Consider the following 16,052-nt stretch of genomic DNA (forward strand, 5'->3'; position numbering starts at 1 on the left):
GTCTCGACCCAAAACGTCAGCTTTCCTGCTCCTTTAGTGATAGCCGTGTGCATGTATGCAGGACTAAGTACATGTTGATACTGAAGCCTTCGTTTCAGCTTACCAAGAGCCTCTGGCATACCTGTCTGATATTCCCCTGCAGATTGATAATATTTCTTCAAAGCCTAAGAGGCACCACTCTTAGATATTCTTTGGCACTATTGGGTATTTATTTTGTGCATCCAGAACTGGATGCTTTTTTGGTGCAGGTTGGTTGGGTCTGGTGGGTGGTCTCCAGGAGAGTGGACTGTCCTCCTCTCCACCACACTGTTCTCTAGCACCTCTGCAGCAAAGCTCTAATCACTCAGATTTTTTTTGGGCTGATTATGTTTTTAATGCTTACATCAGATTCCTGAAGCAACTGTTCTAATCAGCCCCGGGAGGACAACAGAAGCCCTTTAGGATGTTTGCAAAGAACCTTTGAATTGGTCACACATATCCGTTGACACACCTGGCTTGTGATTGACTGACCTGGAGAAGGTTCATTTGGGAAAGCACAAAAGATATTGAGAGTCGGCATCAGGAATGTGCAGGGGTGAAATTTAGGTGTTGAAGGGAATGTATAAACCTCCAAACAATTCAACTACCCAGCCCTTCAAGCACCACCTGCCCTGTACTTGGCAGGTGTGCAGACTGCACATTGGTGTCATCAGTCATCTCAAAGCTCATAAAGCAGGTGCAATTCATCCTCAATCCTGAGGGACTGCAATAGAGGAAGTGGAAATTCACAGATTTGGTTCTAAATCTTTGAAATCCATTCCAAATGTTGACTACTTACTGCATAAATTCACCTTTGTTCTATTGTCAAAGCTGATTTTGAAGCAAACTTGAGTCATGCCAGATATTAATAAAAACTGGGCCTCTCTAATAAATATGAGGGCAGAATATATTTTTAAATTAATAGATTTGATAAAATAGCACAAAGTCCCAGTGGATGTTTTACAGTTTCCTAATTTACAGAACTGACATTCCATGAAAATTTAACAAAGGAACTAACTAATGATTGTCCCCATCCCTGTGAGAGAAGGAGAGGAAAATTCAGGTTACCATGCTCCAATGAAATCTTAATGTCTTTTGTGACATTACTAAATATGGTTTTCTATAGTTTTCAGAAGTACAGTAAAGATGCATAATCATTGCATAAACCTCAAGGCATCTGACTCATTGCTTAGTGACTGAAGACGTGTGAGAAAATTAGGTGGGCGATGTTACCAGAAATATTTAAATTGAAAGCCACAAATTAATAATAACAAATGACCTAACCCAAGATAGTTACAACTTCCTGACATTTTCCCAGTGGTGATGCATTATTTACAGACTAACCATGTAATTGTGTCTGTATTATTTACGGACTGTTCATGTACGATGATTGAGTCTGCATTGCACACAGACTGTTAACATGCATTTAATTTGACTGCACTGTTTGCATAGAGTCATAGAAATGTACAGCATGGAAACAGACACTTCGGTCCAACTTGTCCATGCCAAACAGATATCATAAAGTAATCTAGTCCCATTTGCCAATATTTGGCCCATATCGCTCTAAGCCCTTCTTACCCACGTACACATCCAGATGCCTTTTAAAAGTTGTAATTCTACCAGCATCTACCATACACGCACCACCCTCAGATGAAAAAGTTATCTTTGAGGTCCCCTTTAAATCTTTGCTCTCTCACCTTAAACTTATGCCCTCAATTTTTGGACTCCCCTACTCTGGGGAAAATACTTTGGTTAGTCACCCTATCCATGCCCCTTATGATTTTACAAACCTCTATAAAGTCACCTGTCAGCCTCTGACACTCCAAGGAAAATAGCCCCCAGCTTATTCAGCCTCTCCCTATTCCCCAAACTCTCCAACCCTGGCACCATCCCTGTAAATCTTTTCTGAATCCTTTCATAATGTCATAATGATGGAAATCTTCTCATTTTCAATCAAACTGTTTTCAAGTGGGATTGATGGTGCCCAGTCTGCCTTGGTTCAGAGTGATTTTCTTCTTTCTGCTCTTCACTGTATTCATTATGGAACAGGGATCTGGGGTGACTTTCTTGTGGAATCACACGCCACTGACAGGACCTTCCAGTGTTCATGGTACTGGCTCCACTGGTGGGGAAACTGCTGGAGCAGATACAGAGGGATGGGATCTATTTACATTTGGAAGAAAATGGGTTTATTAGTGACAGGCAGCATGGTTTTGTGCAGGGAAGGTCATGTCTTACCAACTTGATAGAATTCTTTGAGGAAGTGACAAAGTTGATAGATGACGGAAGGGCTGTAGATGTCATATACATGGACTTCAGTAAGGCATTTGATAAGGTTCCCCATGGTAGGCTGATGGAGAAAGTGAAGGCGCATGGGATCCAGGATGTACTAGCTAGATGGATAGAGAACTGGCTGGGCAACAGGAGACAGAGAGTTGTAGTGGAAGGGAGTTTCTCAAAATGGAGAACTGTGACCAGTGGTGTTCCACAGGGATCCGTGTTGGGACCACTGTTGATTGTGATATACATAAATGATCTGGAAGAAGGTGTAGATGGCATCTGATTAGCAAGTTTGCAGATAGTGAAGGGGACTGTCGGAGAATGCAGCAGAATATAGATAGATTGGACAGTTGGGCGGAGAAATGGCAGATGGAGTTTAATCCAGGCAAATGCGAGGTGATGCATTTTGGAAGATCCAATTCAAGAGCGAACTATACGGTAAATGGAAAAGCCCTGGGGAAAATTGATGCACAGAGAGATCTGGGTGTTCAGGTCCATTGTACCCTGAAGGTGGCAACGCAGGTGGATAGAGTGGTCAAGAAGGCATACGCATGCTTTCATTCATTGGACGGGGTATTGAGTACAAGAGTTGGCAGGTCATGTTACAGTTGTATAGGACTTTGGTTCGACCACATTTGGAATACTGCGTACAGTTCTGGTCGCCACATTACCAAAAGGATGTGGATGCTTTGGAGAGGGTGCAGAGGAGGTTCACCAGGATGTTGCCTGGTATGGAGGGCGCTAGCTATGAAGAGATGTTGAGTAGATTAAGATTATTTACATTGGAAAGACGGAGGTTGAAGGGGGACCTGATTGAGGTATAGACAGGGTGGATAGCAAGAAGCTTTTTCCCCAGAGTGGGGGACTCAATTACTAGGGGTCACGATTTCAAGGTGAGAGGGGAAAAGTTTAAGGGAGATATGTGTGGAAAGTTCTTTACGCAGAGGGTGGTAGGTGCCTGGAACGCGTTGCCAGCGGAGGTGGTAGAGGCGGGCACAATAGTGTTATTTAAGATGTATCTAGACAGATACATGAATGGGCAGGGAGCAGAGGGATACAGATCCTTGGAAAATAGGCGACAGGTTTAGATAGAGGATCTGGATCGGCGCAGGCTTGGAGGGCCGAAGGGCCTGTTCCTGTGCTGTAATTTTCTTTGTTCTTTACACCCCAGCTGCTCACCATTTCACATCTTGCAAGACAGGACTTGCTCCCTACACTGTGCTGCTTGAACCTTTACATTCAGGACATAGCCCAGAGGAGAAGGAAGCTCATTTTCTGCTTTGCAGACAGGAATTGGGAGGTTGAAGTGGAGAGGAGCCATGTCCTTCTTTCTGTGGGTCACAACAAGAGGCCACTCTGACAGATACAGCAAGCCTGGACACAAGCCAGCTTAGTGCTGTGTCCTGAATGAAGTGGGATGCACCAGAGTGCAGGAAGAAGGTCAATGCTCTTCTGTTCTCCACAATGGTTAGTTCCTCCAACATCTGTCTTCTACTTCATTGTTACAGGGACACCAGTTACTCTAACTGTACACACACCTCTCGCTAAGGTTCATGGACTATAAGTCTCACTATTAGGTCTTGTCCACTCAATGACTCTTGCTCACCTCATCCTCCCAAACTATTAATCCTTCCTGCCCTCTGTGCTTCCTACTCAGTCACTGTGGTAATCTTACCACCTCTCCTGCTCCTGTATCACCACTGACTGCTCTTTGATCCACTTCCATCGTATTCAATTCCACTCTTTGTCTCATTGCAGGTAAAGGAAGCCCATCCACAGACTGATGTCTTAACATCAGTTTGACTGACCGACATGTAATCTCCTGTCTGATTGCGCTGTCCCTGACTCAAACCTCAGACTACAATGATATTGACCCCTAGACACTAGTAGGACCAAGAGCCTGACCTACTGTGACTAATCCCCTGGACTGAATTGGACGAGCCCCTGACTGAACGTGATGGTAATGACTGACCATAAACCATCATCACTCCACCAAAGAGTGCTCCCCTCTGACTTTCACACACGATCATTTGGTTGAAGTACATCAGTGTATAAAACACAAAAAAATGCTACCGCATGTTGGGGGTATGATGTTGATGTAATTGGGTGTCGCACAGAGATGTCCACCACCTTGACTATCTAGTGCTCCCCACTGTGACAAGCTGTTTGCCTCACCACCTTTGTGCTAAGAAAGCATAGTGAGCCAAACGAGGCTGGCAGCCTCCAAGTAAGTCAGCTTTAAGAAACAAAGCTAAGAATCATGAAATGTATGAGATATGCATCTGTCCTTGCTGCAAGGTGAACTGGCAGAAACATACAAGTCATATGTGACCCTAAGCTCCAAAGTGAAGGTTTAAAGGCTTAAAGTGGCACCTGGACTGGTCTCCAAACAGTGTTATGACATAATGAAGCTAATTGTTTGCCACTGACTACTTACTGGACAAAAGTTTAAGAAGGATGGGCCATTGGAGAGTGCAGGGTCCTTGTGGTGAAGAAATAGCTGGATGATAGAATCATTGGATCATGGAAGCATGACACCCTCCAAAGTGCATCCCATCAAGACCCAACCCCCTACCCTATCCCTCTAACCCTGTATTCCTCATGGCTAATCCACCTAGATGGGACAAACTGAAATAACTCCACAGAGACCAATAACCCATCATCATGTCACCCTTTATTTACATGTTGACCTTGACACTAATCCAGCTCCGTCAGAGCCAGCTCGCAGCTCCTGCTCTTCTCTTTGTTTGCATCATTTCACATCTCACTGTTTCATCTGCAGGAAACTAAGAATTGATAATGTACAAACTGTGACATGTTGAAATAACTGCATAGAAGCCAGTATCGCATCACCAAGTCACCATTTATCTGCATGTGCACAGTACACTGGCTGTGGCCAACCAGCTCGGAGTCCATCCCTGAAGTGAGGAGGTTCTGAATCTCCTGTTTCTTTTTTTCTCCATTCCCACACTACCATTTACAGTAGTAGTGCTTATTTTCCCGACATGACCTATGATTGTGTGTGCGGTGACTCAATGAGAAAGACACCATTGTGTAAGATCTGAAAACAACATGCTGGAAATCACAACAGGTCAGGTAGCATCCATGGGGAGAAAGCAAGCTAACGTTTTGAGTCTAGATGACTTTTCATCAGAGGTGAAGCGGTGTGGAGGGGGCAGCATTTATGCAATAGTGGGAAGAGGGTGGTTGGAGTGCTGGGGAAGAAAGGATGTCAATAGTTCAGATTAAGTGATCAGAATGTGAGAATGGTAGAACAATGGCGTGCAGACTGCCAGACTAGAAAGAACAGACAGTCCCACTGGGGTGGGTGGAGGGGAGAGAAGGTGACAGAGAATGTAACAAACAAAGCTAAAAGAAAGGGAAGCAATTGGTTCACAACTTGAAGCTGTTGAATTCAATATTGAGCCCAGAAGTTTGTAAACAACCTAGTTTGAAGATGAGATATTGCTCCTCCAGTTTGTGCTGTGATTGGCTGGAGGATCTTTTGGATTTCTGGGCTCAATATTGAGTTCTTAACTGTTAGCCAGGGCCCCTGATTGGACCACATTAATAGCCATAATCAGGGAACCCACATTCTATGATCTTGTTATAATCACTACATCCTTCCGCCTCTCAATCTGAGGACATAGGAAGGTTTTTTTTTATAGCTCCTCCTGGGGTGTTTTAGCACCGGGTCAGGTTCCTCCAATTTTGCTTCTGATACAGATGGCGTGTAATGCACAGTAGTTTGCCTCTTGCACCCAGAGTGTCTTGGAAGGAATTCATTCTCTTCTTTGGACGGCAAAAGTGGCGAGGCAGTGACATCATTGGTTCTGACGTCAAGATGACCATATCTCTTACTCATGCGGGACAATTCCTGTGGTTCCTGTACCAAACTTTGTTCCCGAATTAAACTGTCTCTCTCACTTAGCGGAGTCTTGTGTCTGGCATTAGTGTTCCTGATGATGTTCCACCTCCCTCCACCCCCAGGTCCGGGAAGATCAAATTTAACCTGGTGCAGAGACTTCTCCCCATTAGTAACTCTGTTGGAGCTATTCCTGTAGCTGCATGATGGATGGTCCTATAATCAAACAGGAACTGGGACAGTTTAAAATCTTCTGAAGCTGTGGGCTGTTTCTTTAAGCCTGCTTTCAAAGTTTGGATTTCTCTTTCTGCCAGGCTATTGGATGATGGATTTTATGGAGCTGTTTTTACATGTTGAATACCATTCGACTTTAGAAAATATTCAACTTCCCTGCTGGTAAACGATGATCCATTATCTATGACCAACACTTCCGGGAGTTTGTGTATTGCAAAAGATGCAGACAACTTTTCAGTCGTTGTCTCTGCACGTCCAGCAAATTTAAATGGGGGTCCACAATGGCTAAAAACATTAAGCCCATGAAAGGACCTGCACAGTCAACTGCCTAGTCCAGGGTTTAGCCAGCCATTCCCACAAATATGGGTGAGCTGTTGGCTGTACTTTTTGCCCTTGTTGGCACTCTGGGCACTGTCCCACCAACATGGCTATGCCTGCATCCAATCCTAGCCACCAGGCATAACTTGTAACCAACGTGTTCATTTCCGAACCCCTGGACGACCCTGGTGGATTTCAGCCAGCATCTACCTTTGCTCAGGACAATCACTCTTACTCCCTATAAGAATACGCTGTCCTCTACTTTCTAGTCTCTCTGGGTCCAAAAAGATTTAAATTCTGATTGTGACAAGCCCATTGGTTTCCCCCATCACCACCAGCTGTTTCAGTTTTGCCAGGACTGGATCTTTCTGTGTCCAAAGTCTGATATTGTCAGCTGTGATTGGAAATGTGTCCAGAAGATTTAAAACCATTGAGGACTCTTTCAGTTGTTGTGCCACCGGTGGTGTATCTGTCGGTGGAAGGTGGCTTGAAGCATCCGCATTTGTTACTTGGATGCCCGCACATTGTTCCAACCTGTAATTATACATAATTAGTGTTAGAACCCTCTATTGAATTTGGCCTGAAGCTATGAGTGGATCTGTCTTATCTTCTTCAAACAGACCTAGCAGTGGTATGAGGTCCATTATTATTAAAAATTTATGTCGTGGATCTTCCTGACTCCAAATATGACTGTCAAACCTTCCATCTCTATTTGTGCATATTAACACTCTGCATTAGCCAAAGTCCTGGCCATACCTCTCCGTTGGGCCAACAGATTAGGCTTGGGATCATTGTGCGCCAGCACCTGAGAGGATGATAGCTGTTTCTTCACTTCCCTGAAAGCTATGGTTTGGCTATGCGACCATTTCCAAGGCAAACTCTTTGTTAAGAGTTGATGCAAAGGTGTCAGGATGGAGGCCACGTTATATATGAACTTCCCATAATAATTCACCAGCCCAATCCAGTACAGACGTGGGAGCCTGGGCAGCTTGATTGCCCTCAGTTTAACTTCAAACAGATATAACCCAGCCTTGTCGACTCTGTAGCCCAAGTAGGTCCCTTGGGGTGCCTGGAACACACATTCTAAGGCTTACACCCTCTTGGGCGAAATGTCTAAGGACTATGTCCAAGTTCTAAGTGCTCCTTATTGGTCTTCCCTGTTATTAACAATCATCTAGATAAATGGTGACCTGGAATAGACTTGTAAAATGTTCTCCATCGTCCACTGAAAAATTTCACAAGCTGACAATACCGTAAATGGCAGTCTCATTGATACAAGCCCTTGTGGGTATTAATTGTAGCATACTTCTGTGAATCCTCATCTAACTGCAACTGCAACTGCAAGTATGCATGGCTCATGTCCAGCTTTGTGAAGGACAGCCCTTGCCAGCTTTGCATATAACTCCTTTATGTGAGTGTTTGGGTATCTACCCAGCTGTGAAATGCAGTTTAGCATTTGTTCAAAATCTCCACAAAGGCAAGTGACCCATTGACCTTCACAATCAGTACAACTGGTGCTGTCCATTCCACAAACTGGACTGGTTTGATAGTTCCTTCGCTTTCCAGCCTTCTGATTTTTGCCTCTACTTTTGCCCATAAGGCAAACAGCTCTGGGCGGACCTTACAAAATCGTGGAATCGCTTCCTGGCAAACCTGCAATGTGGCCTTGGGTCCTTCAATAGTACCTAGACTTTCCTGAAAGACTTTTGGGTATTTAATTCACTCATCCAGCAATTTTATAATCAAAAAATGTTTCAGGCAGTCTAGGTGAATCTTTCTGAATCAATTCACCCTATCAAGCTTGGGCCTGAGCATTTTACATCAGTGGTAACTGAACCAGTTGCTTTTCATAAGAATAGAATAGTATCCCTACAGTGTGGAAGCAGGCCATTCCGCCTTTGAATCACAATGACCCTTTGAAGAGCATCTCACCCAGACCCACCCCTCTACCCTATTCCTCTAACCCTGCATTACCCATGGTGAACCACCTAGCCTGCATATCCCCCGACACTATTGGCAACTTAGATGGCCAATCCACCTATTGGATCCATACAGACTGGAACCAGTCTGTAATGGTTCCTCATTATATGTTCTCAGTCTAGCTGAGATCTTGTGTAAACTTAAGGGTTGGAGTCCAGATCGAATTTTGTTAAAGACGGGTTCTGTGATTGCTGAAATAGCCACACAGGTATTGACCTCCATTAGAACTGGGTGACCATTTAAGCAGCCTACTGTTTTGATTAGTTCTAGTTTGGATATTGCTAAGCAATTTAACTGTTCAAAGCCAGACGTAGGTGGACTTTCCAGAGTATTCACTTTCCTGGATATCAGCCTATGAGTTCTCTTAGTCAATTTAGGTCTAAATGGACTCTTTTGCTGCCTTGGGTCTGCATACCGGCAGCTACTGCAAAGCTTGCCGGCCAAGATCCTGAAGACAAGATTAACCGATTGGCCGAAGCTTGGCTTTGTTTTGTGGTTTTGCTGTGGGCTGAACTAGAGTTTTTCTGTTTAGGATATGTCCTGAGTGAGGCTATGCAATTGCCTTCACTCAAGTGGTGGTCTTCAAGCTCAGTCGGACTGGCAAGGGTGTCCATTTCCATCAGAATACTCTGCAACTCATGTGCTCCACTTGCCGCATTTTCTCATGATAAAGCCAGTTGTAGTTCCTGTTTAAAGTCCAGTTACGCTTCAGCTAGTGGGTGCTTTTGCATGGTTAGATAATTAATCTCACAGATCAAATGTTATTTCAGCATCTCATTTAGGGTTAAATCAAAGTCACATTTCTATATGAGGCGTCTTAACCGAGTGAAAAATCCTGATACTGATTCACCCGTTTCTTGAATTGCCGAGTTCTCTGAGCATCTCTGAATGAGAGGAGGCTGGGGATTGTAATATTCCTTAACTAAATCCGTAACTTTTGAAAGGTTTTAGTATCTGGAGCCTCAGGGAGCATTAGGCCCCTAATAACCGTAAAGCTGTGAGGAGAGTTATTTGTTGCTTTTCACCTGTCCCAATATCATTTGCCTGTAAAAAATTGCACATTCTTTCCACATATGGGACCTAGTCTTTGATGGCATTATCGAACAGGTCAAACTTCCCAAATAATGGCACGACGTCAGAAATGCTTACCCCAATTTAAAGACGACTATTATGAGCGAATTTTGCCAGGAGCATGCTTTTGTCTCATAGCCACTAAAATAATTCTACACAGGCTGGTATCCCATCATCAAGTCACCCTTTATTTACATATAGTCCTTAGTACTGATTGAGCTCACTCAGAGCCTGCTGTCAGAGTGACAGGATGTCTGATGCTTCTGTTTTTATCTGTTAACCAGGACTCCCCAGTTGGACCAGATTAGCAACCTCAATCAGAGAACTCATATTCTGTAAGATCACCTGGCTCTCCTCATGACAATCACTGCACAAACAATCAGTGAGCTCCATCTACCAGGCACTCGCTCTAATTTCTATGTCAGTTATTTGCACTATAGGGGAATTGGAAATGGGATTTAACTAGGGTGGTTAGTTAGATAGGGGAGACAATGGCCTCATGGTATTATCACTGGACTATTAATCCAGAGACCCAGATAACGTTCTGGGGACCCGGGTTTCAATCCTGCCATGGCAAATGATGAAATTTGAATTCAATAAAATATCTGGAATTAAGAATCTAACGATGTCTGTGAATCCATTGTCGATTGTTGGAAAAACCCATCTGGTTCACTAATTTCCATCCTCACCTGGTCTGACCTACAAGTGACTTCAGACCCACAGCAATGTGGTTAACTCTGAACTGCCCTCTGGGCATTAAGGAATGGGCAATAAATGCTGCCTAGCCAGTGATGCCCTCATCCTGTTAATGAATAAAAAAAAAATTTGGAGTATTAATGAAATGCATATACATGGAAGTAAGATAGTTTCCACTTAATGGTGATATCTGATGTTTCCATTTAAGACTTGAGGGAAAAACCACAAACTTTTTTTTTGATGTTGACATTCTGATTTTCTTCATTCTCTTTGTTTTATCCCACCTTTCTAAGCATTTCTGACACACAGCAGACAGGGTAAAGTTCCACTCACACAAGTGTTAATTACTGAAGGAGGCCATTTGCCCATTATTCTTGTGGAGCTCCATGAAAGAACTATTCAATAGCTGCACAGTGGCTCAGTGGTTAGCAGTGCTGCCTCACAGCACCAGCAACCTGGGTTCAATTCCACCCTTGGACAACTGTCTGTGTGGAGTTTGAACATTCTCCCTGTGTCTGCGTGCGTTTCCTCTGGGTACTCCAGTTTCCGCCCACAGTCCAAAGATGTGCAGGCTATGTGGATTGGCTATGCTAAATCACCTGTATTGTCCAGGGATGTGTACTTAGGTGGGATGCTCCAAGAGTCAGTGTGGACTTGTTGGGCCAAAGGGCCTGTTTCCACACTGTAGGGATTCCAATGTCCCACTCTCTTACCAATGCCCTGAAACTGATTGATTTGCTGACACTATAAATTAAATAGATCATTGTAGGTCTTCTCTCTATTTCTGCCTGAAGCCTGAGAATCATCCCAGAATCTGAGATAACAAGGTATAGAGCTGGATGAACACAGCAGGGCAAGCAGCATCAGAGGAGCAGGAAGGCTGACGTTTCGGGCCTAGACCCTTCTTCAGAAATGGGGGTGGGGAAGGGGGTTCTGAAATAAATAGGGAGAGAGGGGGAGGCAGATAGGAGATGGATTGAGGAGAAGATAGGTGGAGAGGAGACAGACAGGTCAATGAGGTGGGGATGGAGCCAGTAAAGGTGAGTGTAGGTGGGGAGTTAGGGAGGAGATAGGTCAGTCCAGGGAGGACGGACAGGTCAAGGGGGCGGGATGAGGTTAGTAGGTAGCAGATGGAGGTGGGGCTTGAGGTGGGAGGAGGGGATAGGTGGGAGGAAGGGCAGGTTAGGGAGGCGGGGACAAGCTGGGCTGGTTTTGGGATGCGGTAGGGGGAGGGGAGATTTTGAAGCTTGTGAAGTCCACATTGATACCATTGGGCTGAAGTGTTCCCAAGCGGAATATGAGGTGCTGTTCCTGCAACCTTCGGGTGGCATCTGCAGGAGGCCCAGGATGGACATGTCATCTGAGGAATGGAAGGGAGAGTTTAAATGGTTCGTGACTGGGAGGTGCAGTTGTTTAGTGCGAACCGAGCGTAGGTGTTCTGCAAAGCGGTCCCCAAGCATCCACTTGGTTTCCCCGATGTAGAGGAGGCCACAACGGGAACAGCAGATACAGTATACCACATTAGCAGATGTGCAGGTGAACATCTGCTTGATGTGGAAAGTCTTCTTGGGGTCTGGGATGGGGGTGAGGGGGGAGGTGTAGGGGCAGGTGTAGCACTTCCTGCGCTTGCAGGGAAAAGTGCCGGGTGTGGTGGGACTGGAGGGGAGTGTGGAGCCGACAAGGGAGTCACGGAGAGAGTGGTCCCTCTGGAAAGCAGTTAAGGGTAGGGAGGGAAAAATGTCTTTGGTGGTGGGGTCGGATTGCAGATGGCGGAAGTGTCGGAGGATGATGCGTTGGATCCGGAGGTTGGTGGGGTGGTACGTGAGGATGAGGGGGATTCTGTTTTGGTTGTTATTGCGGGGAGGGGGTGTGAGGGATGAGTTGCGGGAAATGCGGGAGACACATTCGAGGGTGTTCTCGACCACTGACGGGGGGATGTTGCGGTCCTTGAAAAACGAGGACATCTGAGATGTTCGGGAGTGGAATGCCTCATCCTGGGAGCAGATGCGGCGGAGTCGAAGGAATCGAGAATAGGGGATGGCATTTTTGCAGGAAGCTGGGTGGGAGGAGGTGTATTCTAGGTAGCTGTGGGAGTCAGTGGGCTTGAAATGGATATCGATTTCCAGGTGGTTGCCAGAGATGGAAACAGAAAGGTCCAGGAACGAGAGAGAGGTATCAGAGATGGTCCAGGTGAACTTAAGGTTGGGGTGGAAGGTGTTGGTGAAGTGGATGAACTGTTTGAGCTCCTCGTGGGAGCACGAGGCGGCGCCGATACAGTCATCAATGTAACGGAGGAAGAGGTGGGGTTTAGGGCCAGTGTAGCTACGGAAGAGGGATTGTAGCCGACAAAGAGGCAGGCATAACTTGGGCCCTTTGTCTGTAGGAAGTGGGAGGAATTGAAAGAGAAGTTGTTGAGGGTGAGGACGAGTTTGGCTAAGCGGATGAGGGTGTCAGTGGAGGGGGACTGGTTGGGCCTGTGGGACAGGAAGAAGCGGAGGGCCTTTAGGCCATCTGCATGGGGAATGCAGGTGTATAGGGACTGGACGTCCATGGTAAAGATGCGGTGTTGGGGACCGGGGAATTGGAAGTTTTGGAGGAGGAGGAGGGCGTGGGTGGTGTCACGGACGTAGATAGGGAGTTCCTGGACCAAGGGGGAGAAAGTGGTGTCGAGATAGGTGGAAATAAGTTCGGTGGGGCAGGAGCAGGCAGAGACAATCGGTTGACCAGGGCAGTCAGGTTTGTGGATTTTGGGAAGGAGATAGAAGCGGGCGGTGTGGGGTTGGGAAACGATGAGGTTGGAGGCTGTGGATGGGAGGTCACCTGAGGTGATGAGGTTGTGGATGATTTTGGAGATGATGGTTTGGTGGTTAGGCGTGGGGTCACGATCAAGGGGACGATAGGAGGAGGTGTCGGAGAGTTGGCGCCTGGCCTCGGCGATGTAGAGGTCAGTGCACCATACTACAACTGCGCCTCCCTTGTCCGCGGGTTTTTTGGTGAGGTTGGGATGGGAGCGGAGGGAGCGGAGGGCTGCACGTTCTGCGGGGAAGAGGTTGGAGTGGGAGAGAGGGGTGGAGTGGTTGAGGCGATCGATGTCACGACGGAAGTTGGAGATGAAGAGGCCGAGGGAGGGTGGGAGACCTTAGGGTGGTGTCCAGGAGGAGGGGGTGTGTGGGTACAGAATTAGAATCAGTTTTCCCACTCTTAGTTCCAGGCATCAAGACTGAAAAATGCAACCTGTAGTTTGAACATGTGTCAGGCAGGTACAAAATTAGTACAACTGTGGTGGCCAGTGCATTGTGTTATCCTGTTATGCTCCATTCCACTCTTACCTTATTAGTTGCACTGTTGATTTTGTCCAAAATGATATGCAGGTATTACTCAAAGAGAACTCACTGAAGTAAGTACTTTTCACACTTCCAATCACTTCAGAAGTCTGGAACCTTTCTCGGCCACTTCCTCACACATCCATTATAATTGGCAATCTACTCAGAACAATAAAGGATCCGAACGTCTGAGAAAATTAGAGCAGAGCTGATCTTTGTAATGACATTCTTCCACTGATGTCATTCAATAGAAGGCAATATGAGGAATAATTGGCTTTTTAAAGCCATTGGAAGAATTCATTCATTTGTGCAACTGAATTTAGTTTCAGAAGGTTCTGAAGACCCTCGCCAAAATGCAGAAATATAATCGGAGAATGAGGTCAGTGTTCCTCAGCTTGTTCCAATGTAACCCCAGAGTGACCCATAGAAAGGCCACACGTGAAAGATGCAGTGTTCTGGAAAGCTGAGGAAAATTATATTTGCAAAAAAAAAACAAAGTTCAGAGTTTGCCAAAAGTGATTCTTCCCCACTGAGCCCCTGAACTCCCATTCAGAGGGTCAGTTTGTCATATAGGAAGGGAAAAAATATTAGATGCTTCAGTACCAATGGGGATTGCGTGCAGGATTCTGTAGCAGCATTGTTTGACAGCAGCAACCATCAGCTTCCTTTCTCACACACAGGAAAACATTATTTCTTCCCTCAGTTTGATCAATGTGTTAAAGCTATTTGACCTACCAAGATCTCACTGAATGGTAAAGCAGACTCAGTGGGCTGAATGACCTACTTCTGCTCCTGTGGCTTATGGTATTATGGCCAATAAGAATCTTTCATCCTTGTGAGTCTAGTTTATTTTAAAGATAAATGAAATTATCTCCTGGTGGATGAAAGACACTGAACTGGATACTTAGTACTGAAGGAGGGTGATCATGGAGATGGAGTTCTCCAACATTGGCCACTGTGCCAATTTCACCTCCATCCCATCATTGGGCCACTTTGCTGCCAAGCAGATCATTCGAGTTGGTAAAACATTTTTAGTTAGTTAACTGTTAAAGCTTTAATCATATTGTCAGTAATCACAGAGCAAATAGGAAATACTGATATACAAAGAATGATAAAAAAAAGACTTTAAGAAAGCCAAGGCTTGTAATTTAGAAGCCACACTACCAGCAAAGTAGTATCACCCTTCAGTACAATACGATTCCCATGTCAGCTGTAGGAAAACAGTCAATAATGTAAGACACCTGGACAAAGAGACTGGGAAATGGGATACGTAATATTGTAATTTGTTGTGTAAAGCTGGCAAGTGCCTGTAACCAGGCAGTGTTGGTTTTACACTTCACAAAAATAAGATTAGCTCTGCTTATGTACGCATGAAAATAACCGATTAACCTGTTTCCTGAATCTTCTATCAATGTATCAAGGTGTTCAATAATACTGACATTATTAAAGGTCTTATGCTGTTTTGGCTTATCTCCGACTGGAGATTTCCTGTTGTCAGGAGGTGATGGGGAACAGCATATCTAATTGGAGCCCACCTTTCAGAGCGGAGACTGACAGACGAGGAGGAGTCAGGCTCCAGTAGTAGCTGCTCGCTCTCTCTCTCTCTCGCTTTCATTCACCTGAGTTGGAGGCCTCCCTTATTTGTTTTCCAGCTTCAAAGTGCTGCTCCCCATCTTTAATTAGCTGTGAACCCACCCTCTGGTCACTAATTGTCCAATTTTAGTAAAATCATCATTTATTTACTGATTCCCATGCAATGCAGATTTCTGACACTCAATTGTGCCTGAAGTTTGTGGTGAAAATCCTGCCACAATTTTTGTTTCATTTTTCAGATGAGAGACCATTTCGTAACAAATCTACTTTTGTGGAATTCCCCTACGACCTGACAAACTTCATTACTGATCGAATGCAAAGAACACATGTATTGCACTGAAAAAAAAAAGCTGGTAAAATGTTAGCAATTTGTAAATCAAAGCCAGAGCAGTAAACATAATTGAAAAAACGCTCAGTATTTTTAGCAGGGGAAAGGGGTCAAAAATCTGAAATGAGTGACAAATATAGAAATAAGACAATGAACATAAATTCTAAATATTGTGGACAGTGAAATAGCTGTGTTTTACAAGTTGATCATAGAATCCCTAGGGTGTGGCAACAGGACCTTCGGCCCAACAAGTCCACACCGACCCTCACAGCACCCACCCAAACCCATCCTTCTATAACCCACCTAATCTACACATCCCTGAACACTACAGGCAATTTAACATGGC

This window comes from Rhincodon typus, chromosome 4, assembly GCF_021869965.1.
Source record: "Rhincodon typus isolate 14 chromosome 4, sRhiTyp1.1, whole genome shotgun sequence".
Classification (NCBI taxonomy): Eukaryota; Metazoa; Chordata; class Chondrichthyes; order Orectolobiformes; family Rhincodontidae; genus Rhincodon; species Rhincodon typus.